This window comes from Pristiophorus japonicus, chromosome 1 (assembly GCF_044704955.1).
Source record: "Pristiophorus japonicus isolate sPriJap1 chromosome 1, sPriJap1.hap1, whole genome shotgun sequence".
NCBI classification, from domain to species: domain Eukaryota; kingdom Metazoa; phylum Chordata; class Chondrichthyes; family Pristiophoridae; genus Pristiophorus; species Pristiophorus japonicus.
Genome location: NC_091977.1, coordinates 285282732 through 285296317, shown reverse-complemented (window position 1 = coordinate 285296317; position 13586 = coordinate 285282732).

Genomic DNA, 13586 nt, shown 5'->3' with positions numbered 1-13586 from the left:
ACTAACAAGGTAACACTCACCAAAATCCACAACACTCTGGGGTAGAGTTTGCCTTTGTGTGATCATGTAAGACAGATGATAGCGAACCGCCAGATTTACATCTCACCAGTGTGGAAGTTAACGTTTCTCCCGGGCACACAATGCATTACACTGCAACACAGAGTTATAAAGGTAATAGCATCACTCAACTTTCTCGAGTCATTAATCTAAATTTAATTTGGCCAATATTACACATCATGATACAGAAAAAGAAAATCATAATACATTGCACAGAAAGCTACAGTGTACAATATTATCAAGAAATGATGGAGTTAAATGATTCCCAAACTCTTCTTTTAGCCTTATCCATCTTGTGGATAATTCTTGCTAAATATTATTTCTCCCGAACCCTCAATTGTCCCAATTACACTGTTAATTCAAAGGAACCCAACCCTGAATTTTGAAAATCCAAATTCTATGTCCTTCACTACTTTCATTTCAATCCCTCTGATGTGTACTAGTGTGTTTAACTCCATCTTAATTGTTTTATTAATTAGTCAGTTTCTCTATGGAGTGTGTGTCAGTGCCTTGATTAAAAGGTTTCCCGCTCTCCTGAGCCACATTAACCATTTCATGTTGTGCTGTTGTCAAGTAACTGAGCATGTCTGAGACCCGTACTTCAGTGCATCTTCGCCATGCATTCCGCGCAACCTATCATTTGCATACATCGTATTCTAACATCATGCCAAGCTTGACATAATATACAAGCCAATACTGCACTTTCAGGTTATCATATCTAAAGATTGAGGGGTGTCTGGAGCTCTTTTCTTATCTCCTCCTGCATGATCCCAAAGTTTTGGGTAGTGGCCAGGCTATCAAATACAATTTTCTTACTTCAAAACAGAAAATGATAGCAATCTCAGCGGGTCAGGCAGCATCTGTGGAGAAAAAAAGAGAGTTAATAATTCAGGTCAATAACCCTTCGTCAGAACTGGCGAATGTTCAAAAAGAACAGATCTTAAAGAGCACTGAAAGACGGAGGGGAAGAAAGAACAAAAGGGACGGTCTGTGTTAGGGTGGAAGCTAGGAGAGATTAGGGAGACAAAAGGGGATGGTGGGCCGAATTGAAATGGTAATGGCAGAAGTTAGAAAAATGTTAGTATTTTGCTTTTGTACAATTTTCTTACTATTCAGTATAGGCAAGGACACAGACTCTCCAAAAGAAAGCTATCAATTAAATATTCTCACCATTTTTATATGAAGGACCTATTCTCAGTAATCCTGTACCATCAACATTCATGCAGTTCCAAAAATCATGATCCCCTATTTAAAAGAAATGAAAAACAGAAAATCCATCGTGGCTCTACTTAAGATCACAAGGGATTGGTAGCACAGTAGTTAAGTTACGGGCCTAGTAATGCAGCGGCCTAAACTAATAATGTGCAAGATATGAGTTCAAATCCCACCTCAGCAGCTGTGGATATTAAATTAAATAAATCTGATTTTTTTTAAAAAGCTAGTATCAGGAATGATCACCATGACCATGAAACTTCCCGGATTGTTGTAAAAACCCATTGTTCATTAATATCCTTCAGAGAAGGAAACCTGCTGTCCTTATCTGGTCTGGCCTATATGTGACTCCAGACCCATAGCAATGTAGTTGATTCTAAAATGCCCTCTGAAATAGCCTAGCAAGCCACTCAGTTGTACACAACTGCTACGAAAAACAATAATAAGAATAAAACCGGACGGACCACCCGGCATCAACCTCGGCACTGGCTATGGACACGACAACGGCACACCCAGCCCAGTCAACCCTGCAAAGTCCTTCTCACCAACATCTGGGGACACTGAATCATACCTTTCAACCAATGTCCCAAACACTTCCATCACCATCCCTGTGTATGTCCTGTCCCACTGGCAGGACAGACCAACCCAAGGTGGTGGCACAGTGGTATATAGTCAGGAGGGAGTGGCCTTCGGAGTCCTCAATATTGACTCTGGACTAAATGAAGTCTCATGGCTTCAAGTCAAGCATGGGCAAGGAAACCTCCTGCTGATTACCACCTACTGCCCTCCCTCAGCTGATGAATCAGTACTCCTCCATGTTGAACAGCACTTGGAAGAAGCACTGAAAGTAACAAGGACACAGAATATACTCTGGATGGGGGTCTTCAATGGCCATCATCATGAATGGGTCGGTAGCACCAATGCTGGCTGAGTCCTGAAGGACATAGCTGCCAGACTGGGCCTGCAGCAGGTGGTGAAAGAACCACACGGGGGAAAAACCTACTTGACCTTGTCCTCACTGTTGTGTATGGAGAAAGAGTCAGACTGAATACTGTGAGCTCAAAGTAACGTGTGACCTTAGTCTTTTATTGCAGGTCTCCAGAGTGCCTCTCCAACCTGTGAAGCCTTCTTAAATACCTGTGCTCCCAAGGGATTATGGGATCCCTTGGGATTCCGGGGAATGAGCCCTCTGGTGGCTGTAGAGAGTAAATACAAGTCCACATATATAACACTCACCAATCAATCTGTTGCAGATGCATTTGTCCATGACAGCATTGGTAGCAGCGACCACGACACAGTCATTGTGGAGACGAAGTGCTGTCTTCACACTGAGGACACCATCCATCGTGTTGTGTGGCACTACCACCGTGCTAAATGGGATAGATTCAGAACAGATCAAGCAGCTCAAAACTGGGCATCCATGAGGTGCTGTGGGCCATCAGCAGCAGCAGAATTGCATTCTACCACAATCTGTAACCTCACGACCCAGCATATCCCTCACTCTACCATTACCATCAAGACAGGGGACCAACCCTGGTTCAATGAAGAGTGTAGAAGAGCATGCCAGGAGCAGCACCTGCCATACCTAAAAATGAGGTGCCAACCTAGGGAAGCTGAAACATAGGACTATATGCATGCTAAAAATCGGAAGCAGTAAGCTATAAAAAAGGCTAAGCGATCCCACAACCAATGGATCAGATTAAAGCTCTGTAGTCCTGCCACATCCAGTCGTGAATGGTGGTGGATCATTAAACAACTAACAGGAGGAGGAGGTTCCATGAATATCCCCATCCTCAATGATGGCGGAGCCCAGCACATGAGTGCAAAAGACAAGGTGGGAGCATTTGCTACCTTCTTCAGCCAGAAGTGCTGAGTGGCTGATCCATCTCGGCCTCCTCCTGAGGTTCCCACTATCACAGAAGCCAGTCTTCAGCCAATTCAATTCACTCCACATGATATCAAGAAAAGGCTATACTGGATACAGCAAAGGTTATGGGCCCCGACAACATCCCGGCTGTCGTGCTGAAGACTTGTGCTCCAGAACTAGGCATGCCTTTAGCCCAGCTGTTCCAGCTACGACACTGGCATCTATCCAACAATGTGGAAAACTATCCAAGTATGCCCTGTCCACAAAAAGCAGGAAAATAAAATCCGGTCAATTATCGCTCCATCAGTTTACTCTCAATTATCAGCGAAGCGATGGAAGGTGTCATCAAAAGTGCTATCAAGCAGCACTTACTCGCCAATAGCCTGCTCACTGATGCCCAGTTTGGGTTCCGCCAGGACTACTCAGCCCCAGACCTCATTACAGCCTTTGTCCAAACATGGACAAAAGAGTTGAATTCCAGAGGTGAGGTGAGGGTGACTGCCCTTGACATCAAGGCAGCATTTGATCGAGTGTGGCATCAAGGAGTCCGAGTAAAACTGAAATCAATGGGAATCAGGGGGAAAATTCTCCATTGGCTGGAGTCATAACTAGCAAAAAGGAAGATGTTTGTGGTTGCTTGATGTCAATCCTCACAGCCCCAGGACATCACTGCAGGAGTTCATCAGGGCAGTGACCTCAGCCCAACCATCTTCAGCTGCTTCATCAATGACCTTCCCTCAATCATGTGATCAGAAGTGGAGATGTTCGCTGATGATTGCACAGTGTTCAAAAACATTTGTTCCTGGGATGTGGGCATCACTGGCAAGGCCAGCACATATTGCCCATCATAATTGCCCTTGATAAGGTGGTAGTGAGCCGCCTTCTTGAACCGCTGCAGTCCTTTTGGTGAAGGTACTCCCACAGTGTTGTTAGGGAGAGAGTTCCGGGATTTGGACCCAGTGATGATGAAAGAACGGTGATATACTTCCACGTCAGGCTGGTGTGTGACTTGGAGGGGAACTTGGAGGTGATGGTGTTCCCATGCGCCTGCTGCCCTTGTCCTTCTAGGTGGTATAGGTTGCGGGTTTGGCACCTCCAAGCTCCCCTCAAATTAAGAAACTTAAAATTTAAGAATGTCTAATATGTGTTTGCATTCAGCAATACAAAACGTGTTACTTGCTGAATTTAAAACAGCTGTCAGTTGAAAGGACTATCTTCTTTGCATGTTTATAAGATGGAGCGAAATATTGTCAGGCTCAGACACTTGTGTCGCGTCACGAAATTTGAAAAAAATGTTGTCGAAAGTAAAAGAACCAAACTCAATTTTTTACTTTTTTTTCAAAGTCTTTTTACTGTTAAAACTTTCACAAAGGCCTTTTTATTTCCATTCTCAGGAATTGAAAACCATTAAACAACAGAAATCATTAATAACCTCAACATTAACTTAAAAAAACATGTTCATCAGGGAAACAGGATTCAAATTCATCGAGTGTTGATCGAGCATTTAGCATTTATTTTACGGGCTTCCACAAGATATTTTTAGGTTGTTATCATAGAGATAGCAATAGATGCTTCGATCTTTTTTTATGAATCTTAAAAAAGGTCAAGGGATTTGCTAGTACACTTCCCATTACAACCAAGATGATTAAACGAGCAGAATCACCTCAAATATCCAAACTTTTGGCACCAAACCACATCAAATACACTCAAAATTAATTCCTTGTGCACTTCATATCATTAAGCATTTAAGAAATTCAAAACTGCCAAGTTTCTTGATCAGAATTAGAGACCTTCTAATAATGACACTAACCAGAATTTCATTGTGGCCACAATAAAAGCCCGGTTCTCACAATTCAATAGGTTATTTAATCTCAGTGATTCTAATTTCATTCAGACCAATATCTTAAACTAAACACAATACTGATCAGTTAAATTTACCAAAATAGCAAGTGCTTAGAAAAACCCAGTTAAATAAATAATTTTTCTGTTTATTCTTTCTTCAGGCGCTTTTCCCAAATGACTGTTAAAATACTGAATATAACTGAAGAAAAAGTTCACTTTCACAATGAAATAAAACCTTTAACATTCTTACACAAATATTTAGTGTTGGAGCTTCTCACATCTTGTGGGCTCCGAAACATTCACACTGGCTGTTAAAGTGACAGTACGCTGAAAACAAAAGAACTCTTGCAGAAAAGCGATAGAATTTTCCCTTTCTCCTTCTTTGTTCAGTCATGGACTAATTTATCTTTTTTCTCTCAAATCAATTTTAAATTTCTGATGTTTGCTACTTAACCCCATTTGGAAAATAACGGTCAATTATAATCAAGGTATTCTGGTTACCTTTTTGAGTCCTCTGAAGTGGATCAATGTAATCTCTCTGCACATTTCTCCACGGGCCATGGATGGTGAAGCAGGATGATACTAGTCATTATTAATGACTACCTCACATACTACCCAAATGTGAGGTAGTCATTAATAATGGCATTTATGGTTTGATCCATACAAGGCTTTAAACTAAATAGTGGGGGGAGAGATTCGGTGAGTGGAAATTTAAAAAATGAAAGAGAAAGGAGAAGGCAAAAGTGCAGGGTAGCGATAGGGGTAATGATAACCAGAGTGTGACAGGAAGGGACATAAGACAAAATTAAAAGCTCTATATCTGAATGCACACAGCATTCATAACAAGATAGATGAGTTCACAGCACAAATAGAAATAAATGGGTATGACCTGATTGCCATTACAGAGACGCGGTTGTAAGGTGACCAAAGCTGGGAACTGAATATTCAGGGGTATTTGCCATTTCATAAGAATAAGCAGAGAGGAAAAGGAGGTGGAGTAGCTCTGTTAATAAGGGATGAGATCAGTGCAGTAGTGAGAAATGATATTGGCTCAGAAGATCAAGATGTAGAATCAGTTTGGCTGGAGATAAGAAATAATAAGGGAAAGAAGTCACTGATGGGCGTAGTCTATAAGCCCCCTAACAGTAGCTACACTGTAGGACGGAGGATGAATCAAGACATAATGGAGGCTTATAAGAAAGCCACAGCAATAATCATGGGTGATTTTAATCTTCATATTGATTGGACAAATCAAATTGGCAAAGGTAGCCTTGAGGAAGAGTTCATAGAGTGTATGCGGGATGGTTTCTTGGAACAATACATTCTGGAACCAATCATGGAGCAAACTATTTTAGATCTGGTAATGTGTAACAAGTCTGGATTAATTAATGATCTCGGAGTGAAGGATCATCTTGGGAATAGTGATCATAGCATGATAGAATTTCAAATTCAGTTTGAGGGTGAGAAAGCTAGGTCGCAAACTCATGTCCTGAACTTAAAATAAAGGTAATTACAAAGGTATGAAGGTAGAGTTGGTCAAAGAGGACTGGGAAAATATATTAAAGGGTAAGACTGTAGAAAAGCAGTGGCAAACATTTAAGGAGATATTTCATAACTCTCAGTAAAGATATATTCCAGTGAGAAAGAAAGACGATGAGAAAGATGAACCACCTGTGCCTAACTAAGGAAGTAAAGGCTTCCTTACTTCCTTTATCAAATATTAAGTTGAAAACAAGACATGCAATGTTGCGAAAAACAGTGGAAGGCCAGAGGATTGGGAAATTTTTAGAAACCAGCAAAGGACAACTAAAAAAATGAAAAAGAGAGAGCAGATAGCTCATGAGAGTAAACTAGCAAGAAATATAAAAATAGACAGTAAGAAATTCTACAGGTATATAAAATGGAAGTGAGTAGCTGAAGTAAAATTTGGTCCCTTCAAAGAGGAGACTGGGAAATTAATAATGGGAAACATGGAAATGGCGGAGACTTTGAACAAATATTTTGCATCCCAGTAATAGATAATCAAGGGGCTATTGGGGGGGGGGGGTAATTAAAACAAACACTATCACTAGAGAGAAAGTACTAGGCAGACTAATGAGACTACAGGGGGACAAGTCCCTTGGACCTGATGGCTTACATCCTAGGGTCTTAAAAGAGGTGGCTGCAGAGATAGTGGATGCATTGGTTGCAATCTACCAGAAGTACCTGGAATCTGGAGCGGTCCCGGGGGACTGGAAAACCGCAAATGGAGACAGAAAACAGGAAACTATCGATCATTTAGCCTAACATCTGTCATTGGAAAAATGCTGGAATCCATCATTAAGGAAGTAATAGCAGGAGATTTAGAAAATCATAATGCAGTCAAGCAAAGTCAGCATGGTTTTATGAAAGGGAAATCATGTTTTACAAATTTGCTACAGTTTTTTAAGAATTTAACGAGCAAGATGGATAAAGGAGAACCAGTAGATGTCATGTATTTGAATTTCCAGAAAGCATTCAATAAGGTGCCATATAAAAGGTTACTACACAGATAAGAGCTGACGGGGTTGGGGGTAATACATTAGCATGGATAGAGGATTGGCTAACTAACAGAAAACAGAGAGTGGGGATAAATGGGTCAATTTCAGGTTGGCAATCTGTAACTAGTGGGGTGCCACAGGGATCAGTGCTGGGGCCTTAACTGATTACAATTTATATTAATGACTTGGATGAAGGGACTGAGTGTAATATAAGCAAATTTGGTGATGTTACAAAGATAGGTGGGAAAGCAAGTTGTGAGGAGGACACAAAGAATCTACAAAGAGATATAGACAGGCTAAGTGAGTGGGCAAACATTTGGCAGATGGAATATAATGTGAGAAAATATGAGAAAAATAAAAAAGCAAATTATTATTTAAATGGGAAGAGATTGCAAAATGCTGCAGTACAGAGAGATCTGGGGGTCCTTGTACATGAAACACAAAAAGTTAGCATGCAGGTACAGCAAGTAATTCAAAAGGCAAATGGAATGTTGACCTTTATTGCAAGGGGGATGGAGTATAAAAGTAGGGAAGTCCTGCTATAACTCTACAGGGCATTGGTGAGACCACACCTGGTGCACTGTGTACAGTTATAGTCTCCTTATTTAAGGATGGATATACATGCATTGGAGACTGTTCAGAGAAGGTTCATGAGGTTGCTTTGAGATGAAGCCGTTGTGATATGAAGAAAGGTTGGGCAGATTGGGCCTAGACTCATTGGAGTTCAGAAGACTGAGAAGTGATCTTATTGAAACATATAAGGTTCTGAGGGGGGCTTGACAGGGTAGATGCAGAGAGAATGTTTCTCCTTGTGGGAGAATCTAGAACTAGGCAGCAGAGTTTCAGAATAAGGGTCCCCGTTTAAAATGGAAATGAGGAGGAATTTCTTCTCTCAGAGAGTCATGAATCTTTGGAATTCTCTACCCCAGAGAGCTGTGGAGGCTGGGTCATTGAATATATTTAAGGTGGAGGTAGACAGATTTTTGAATGATAAGGGAGTCAAGGGCTATGGTGAGCAGGTGGAGAAGTGGAATTGAGGTCAGGATCAGATCAGCATGATCTTATTGAATTGCGGAGCAGGCTCGAGGTGCCAAATGGCCTACTCCTGCTCCTATTTCTTATATTCTTATGTAAGGCCACCACATCTACTGCATTGGCCTTTGGACTAGGCTGTCACCCTCTAGGGCCCATGAGGCTTATGGGCCCCATGGGCCAACTCATTATGAAGTGACTGCAGGAACACCGATTTGCATTGATACCCTGTACTGTAAAATTGTCTTCTCTGTTTAAAGGCAACTCTAGGCCATAGGCCCTCACTTTTGATGGCTGCCTGGACTCACTTAATCCTACACCCCTGCAAGATTTAAAGGGGGTATTTCACTTTGAACTTTATTTATCTGACCCTCCACTACCAGGGCAATTTTGAACTTCTTGGCTAGCTAATGTGACTTGTCATTCTAACTGGCCCTGGGGGCTATTTTGGAATGGTTTCGGACTTTGACCACCTTTAAGAGCCGATATATCCTCTCAGCCTCTGCCAGAATCCACTGGATCAGCCCTGCCGAAGGCAACACCTTGCTGTCCGCAGAGTTAAATTTGCTGTTATTCCAAATTACTTCTTGCTTGCCAAAACCTTAGGGTGTGGGAGAGGAGTTAATCACAATAGCAGATCAGAGATTTGTAATAAATGAATTAAGAAATCGCTGCTGTTGTAAAGATTTAAAGCAAGACCATGGGTCTCTCATTTAATCTGCATACAACAATAGCAATTTTTAGTTGTAATCCAATTAAAACAAAGTGCTTTGAAGAAGTTCAAATTGATTTAAAGCCAGACACCATCCTGCAACTGTAACTTGTACTTCTTCACCTCATTTTCATTTAAAAAAAAAATTATTTGTGCTTTTTACCAGTTGCACAAATAAGCTTTAGTTAAAATTAATGCACACCAGCGTCTACAATTTAAAATGTAAATCACAAAAGTTTAAAATATTGATCTCTGTAATGGGTTATGCACTCAGAAAGTGACAAATTTTATAGGATGTTCCAAGGTCACGAGTGTAAGAATAACATTGGTGGAGAAATTACGGTCGGAGGCTTCCCGCGGGCGGATGCCTCTGACCTGAAAAAATCTCCAAACTTACCTGCTGTTCCGGGAGTTTCGGAGATGTGCGGCCCTGGGCCTCTCCACGTTTGCCTGCGTAGAGGTCCACGTATCCCAGGGACGGAGGCATTTTGCAAGTAGGGATACTCCCATTCATACTTGTGGTGGGATCCGTGGGCCCAAACTTGCTGGCCTGACCGCCCACTGCTGCCGGCTGCCGCCAAATTTTTTGGGCTGTCTCCACTCACTGCTATTTTCGTAGAGGCCTCCCACCGGCAAAAGGGGTGTACTGCTGGGAATTGGCCGCTGACGCCCGCTGGCACTTAAGTCGCGTAAGTGTCCTCCCGCCCGCTGAGCTGGCAGATTCCTCCGGGCGGGAGTCGGCGGTAAAGCAGGGGGAAGGACTGCTGCATGGAGGCAGGTCTAACCCCAACGGTAAGTAAGAAGACATGCAAAAAAAGGTTAGTGAACTTTTAATAATTTATTTTCAGCAATTTATGTGTATGGGGTCCCCTGAAGGTCTTCCAGTGTTTTTTTTAATGAAAATTTTTATTACTGTGTGCTCCCCCCTCCCTGGGCCCAACTCAATCCTCGGCGGCACTTTGGCGAGGTTCGCATTTGCCGCCGAGATTGGGAGTTCCCACCCGCTGCAGCCAGATTGAAGGCATAAGTCATTATTTTGCCAATGGGTGGTACTGGCAGATCGTTTAGAGGAATCTTCCTGGTAAAGCATCGGCAGGTCTTTCGGCGGTCCTTTGGGCGGCACTTGGGCGGGCCTTGGCTTTGACCAAGTTCGAGCCCCGTGTGTACGGAATCACCATAAGTATGAATGGGAATACCCCTAAAAACACACAAATACTTAAAATAAAAAAAGTAAAAATCACATATTTAACATTAATCAAAATTGGTTTGAATTAATTATTGAAAAAAAAATTAAAATTTTTGAAAAATATATTTACTAATTTTAAAGAGACTAAAAATCAAATTATTTTCTTTCACAAGTTTTTAAATGTTTAAATAATTGAAAAAAAAACGATTTTTCTGTCCTTTAAAAATCTTACACTGATAAAAGCAGGCCTTACGCTGGGCAGAATTTAACTGTAGTGTAGTGTAGTGCTGGGACCCCAGCTATTTACAATATACATTAATGATTTAGACGAAGGAATTGAACGTAATATCTCCAAGTTTGCAGATGACACTAAGCTGGATAGCAGTGTGAACTGTAAGGAGGATGCTTAGAGGCTGCAGGGTGACTTGGACAGGTTAGGTGAGTGGGTAAATACATGGCAGATGCAGTATACTGTGGATAAATGTGAGGTTATCCACTTTGGTGGCAAAAACAGGAAGGCAGAATATTATCTGAATGGTGAAAGATTAGGAAAAAGGGAGGTGCAACGAGACCTGGGTGTCATGGTACATCAGTCACTGAAAGTTGGCATGCAGGTAAAGCAGGCGGTGAAGAAGGCAAATGGCATGTTGGCATTCATAGCGAGAGGATTTGAGTATAGGAGCAGGGAGGTCATATTGCAGTTGTACAGGGCCTTGGTGAGGCTACACCTTGAATATTGACAGTTTTGGTCTCCAAATCTGAGGAAGGACATTTTTGCTATTGAGGGAGTGCAGCGAATGTTCAACAGACTGATTCCCGGGGTGGCAGGACAGACATATGAAGAAAGACTGGATTGACAAGATTTATAATCACTGGAATTTAGAAGAATGAGAGGGGTTCTCATAGAAACATATAAAATTCTGACGGGATTGGACAGGTTAGATGCAGGAAGAATGTTTCCGATGTTGGGGAAGTCCAGAACCAGGGGTCACTGTCTAAGGATAAGGGGTAAGCCATTTAGGACCGAGATGAGGAGAAACGTCTTCACTCAGAGAATTGTGAACCTGTGGAATTCTCTACTACAGAAAGTTGTTGAGGCCAGTTCATTAGATATATTCAAAAGGATGTTAGTTGTGACCCTTATGGCTAAAGGGATCAAGGGGTATGGAGAGAAAGCAGGAATGGGGTACTGAAGTTGCATGATCAGCCATGATCATATTGAATGTTGGTGCAGGCTTCTATGTTTCTATGTTATGTTACTGAACTAGTAATCCAAAGAATATGAGCTCAATTCCACAATGGCTGTTTTGGAGGGCCGATGTTGATGTGCATTTGATGTAATGTGTATGGATCCATCACAGACCCAATTCACGTGCGGACCGGGGTCAAACAGGGCTCCGTCAGCGCTCCAACTGCCTTCCCAATCTTCCTCACCGCCATGCTCCACCTCACAATCAACAAGCTCTCCGCTGGAGTGGAACTAAATTACAGAACCAGTGGGAAGCTGTTTGACCTACGCCGCCTCCAGGCCAGGTCCAAGACCACCCCAAACTCTGTCGTTGAGCTGCAGTACGCGGACAATGCCTGTGCCTGCGCACATTCAGAGGTTGAACTCCAGGATATAGTCAATGTATTCACTGAGGCATAGGAAAGCATGGGCCTTACGCTGAACATCCGTAAGACAAAGGTCCTCCACTAGCCTGTCCTCGCCGCACAGCACTTCCCTCCAGTCATTAAGATTCATGGCGCGGCCCTCGACAACGTGGACCATTTCCCATATCTCGCGAGCCTCTTATCGACAAAAGCAGACATTGATGCGGAGATTCAACATCGCTTCCAGTGCACCAGTGCAGCCTTCGGCCGTCTGAGGAAAAGAGTGTTTGAAGACTTGGCCCTGAAATCTATCACCAAGCTCATGGTCTACAGGGCTGTAGTAATACCCACCCTCCTGTATGGATCTGAGGCATGGATGATGTATAGAAGGCACCTCAAGTCGCTGGAGATATATCACCAACGATGTCTCCGCAAGATCCTGCAAATCCCCTAGGAGGACAGGCACACGAACATCAGTGTCCTTGTCCAGGCTAACATCCCCAGTATTGAAGCACTGACCACACTCGATCAGCTTTGCTGGGCAGGTCACATAGTTTGCATGCCAGATACGAGATTCCCAAAGCAAATGCTTTATGCGGAGCTCCTTCACGGTAGACGAGCCAAAGGTGGGCAGCGGAAACGTTACAAGGACACCTTCAAAGCCTCCCTGGTAAAGTGCGATATCACCACTGACACCTGGGAGACCCTGGCCGAAGACCGCCCGAGGTGGAGAAAGTGCATCCGGGAGGGCGTTGAGTTCTTCGAGTATCAACGCAAAGATTGTGAAGAGGTCAAGCACAGACAACGGAAGGAGCGCGCGGTAAACCAGCCCCCCCCCACCCCTTCCCTTGACGAATGTCTGCCCCACCTGTGACAGGGTCTGTGGCTCTCGTATTGGACCATTCAGCCACCAGAGAACTCACTTTGGGAGTGGAAGCAAGTATTCCTCGATTCCGAGGGACTGCCTATGATGATGATATGGATTTTAGCAAAGCATTTGATAAGGCCCCATGTGGCAGACTGCTCACGAAAGTAAAAACCCATGGGATCCAGGGCAAAGTGGCAAGTTGGATCCAAAATTGGTTCAGAGGCAGGAAGCAAAGGGTAATGGTTGATGGGTCTTTTGTGATTGAAAGGCTGTATCCAGTGGGGTTCCGCAGGTCTCAGTACTAGATCCCTTGCTTTGTGTGGTACATATCAATGACTTGGTCTTGAATGAAGTGGGTATGATTAAGAATTTTGCAGATGATACTAAAATCGGCTGTGATAATGAAGAAGAAAGCTGTAGACTGCCGGAAGATATCAATGAACTGGTCAGTTGGGCAGAACAGTGGCAAATAGAATTCAAGCATTAGAAGTCTGAGGGAGGGCTAACAAGGCAAGGGAATACACATTAAATAGTAGGACACTGAGAAGAGTAGAGGAACAAAAGGACCTTGGCGTGCAGGTCCACATATCCCTGAAGGTAGCAGGCCAGGTAGATAAGGTGGTTAAGAAGGCATACGGAATACTTGCCTTTATTAGTCGAGGCATAGAATAGCAGGGAGGTCATGCTTCAACTGTATA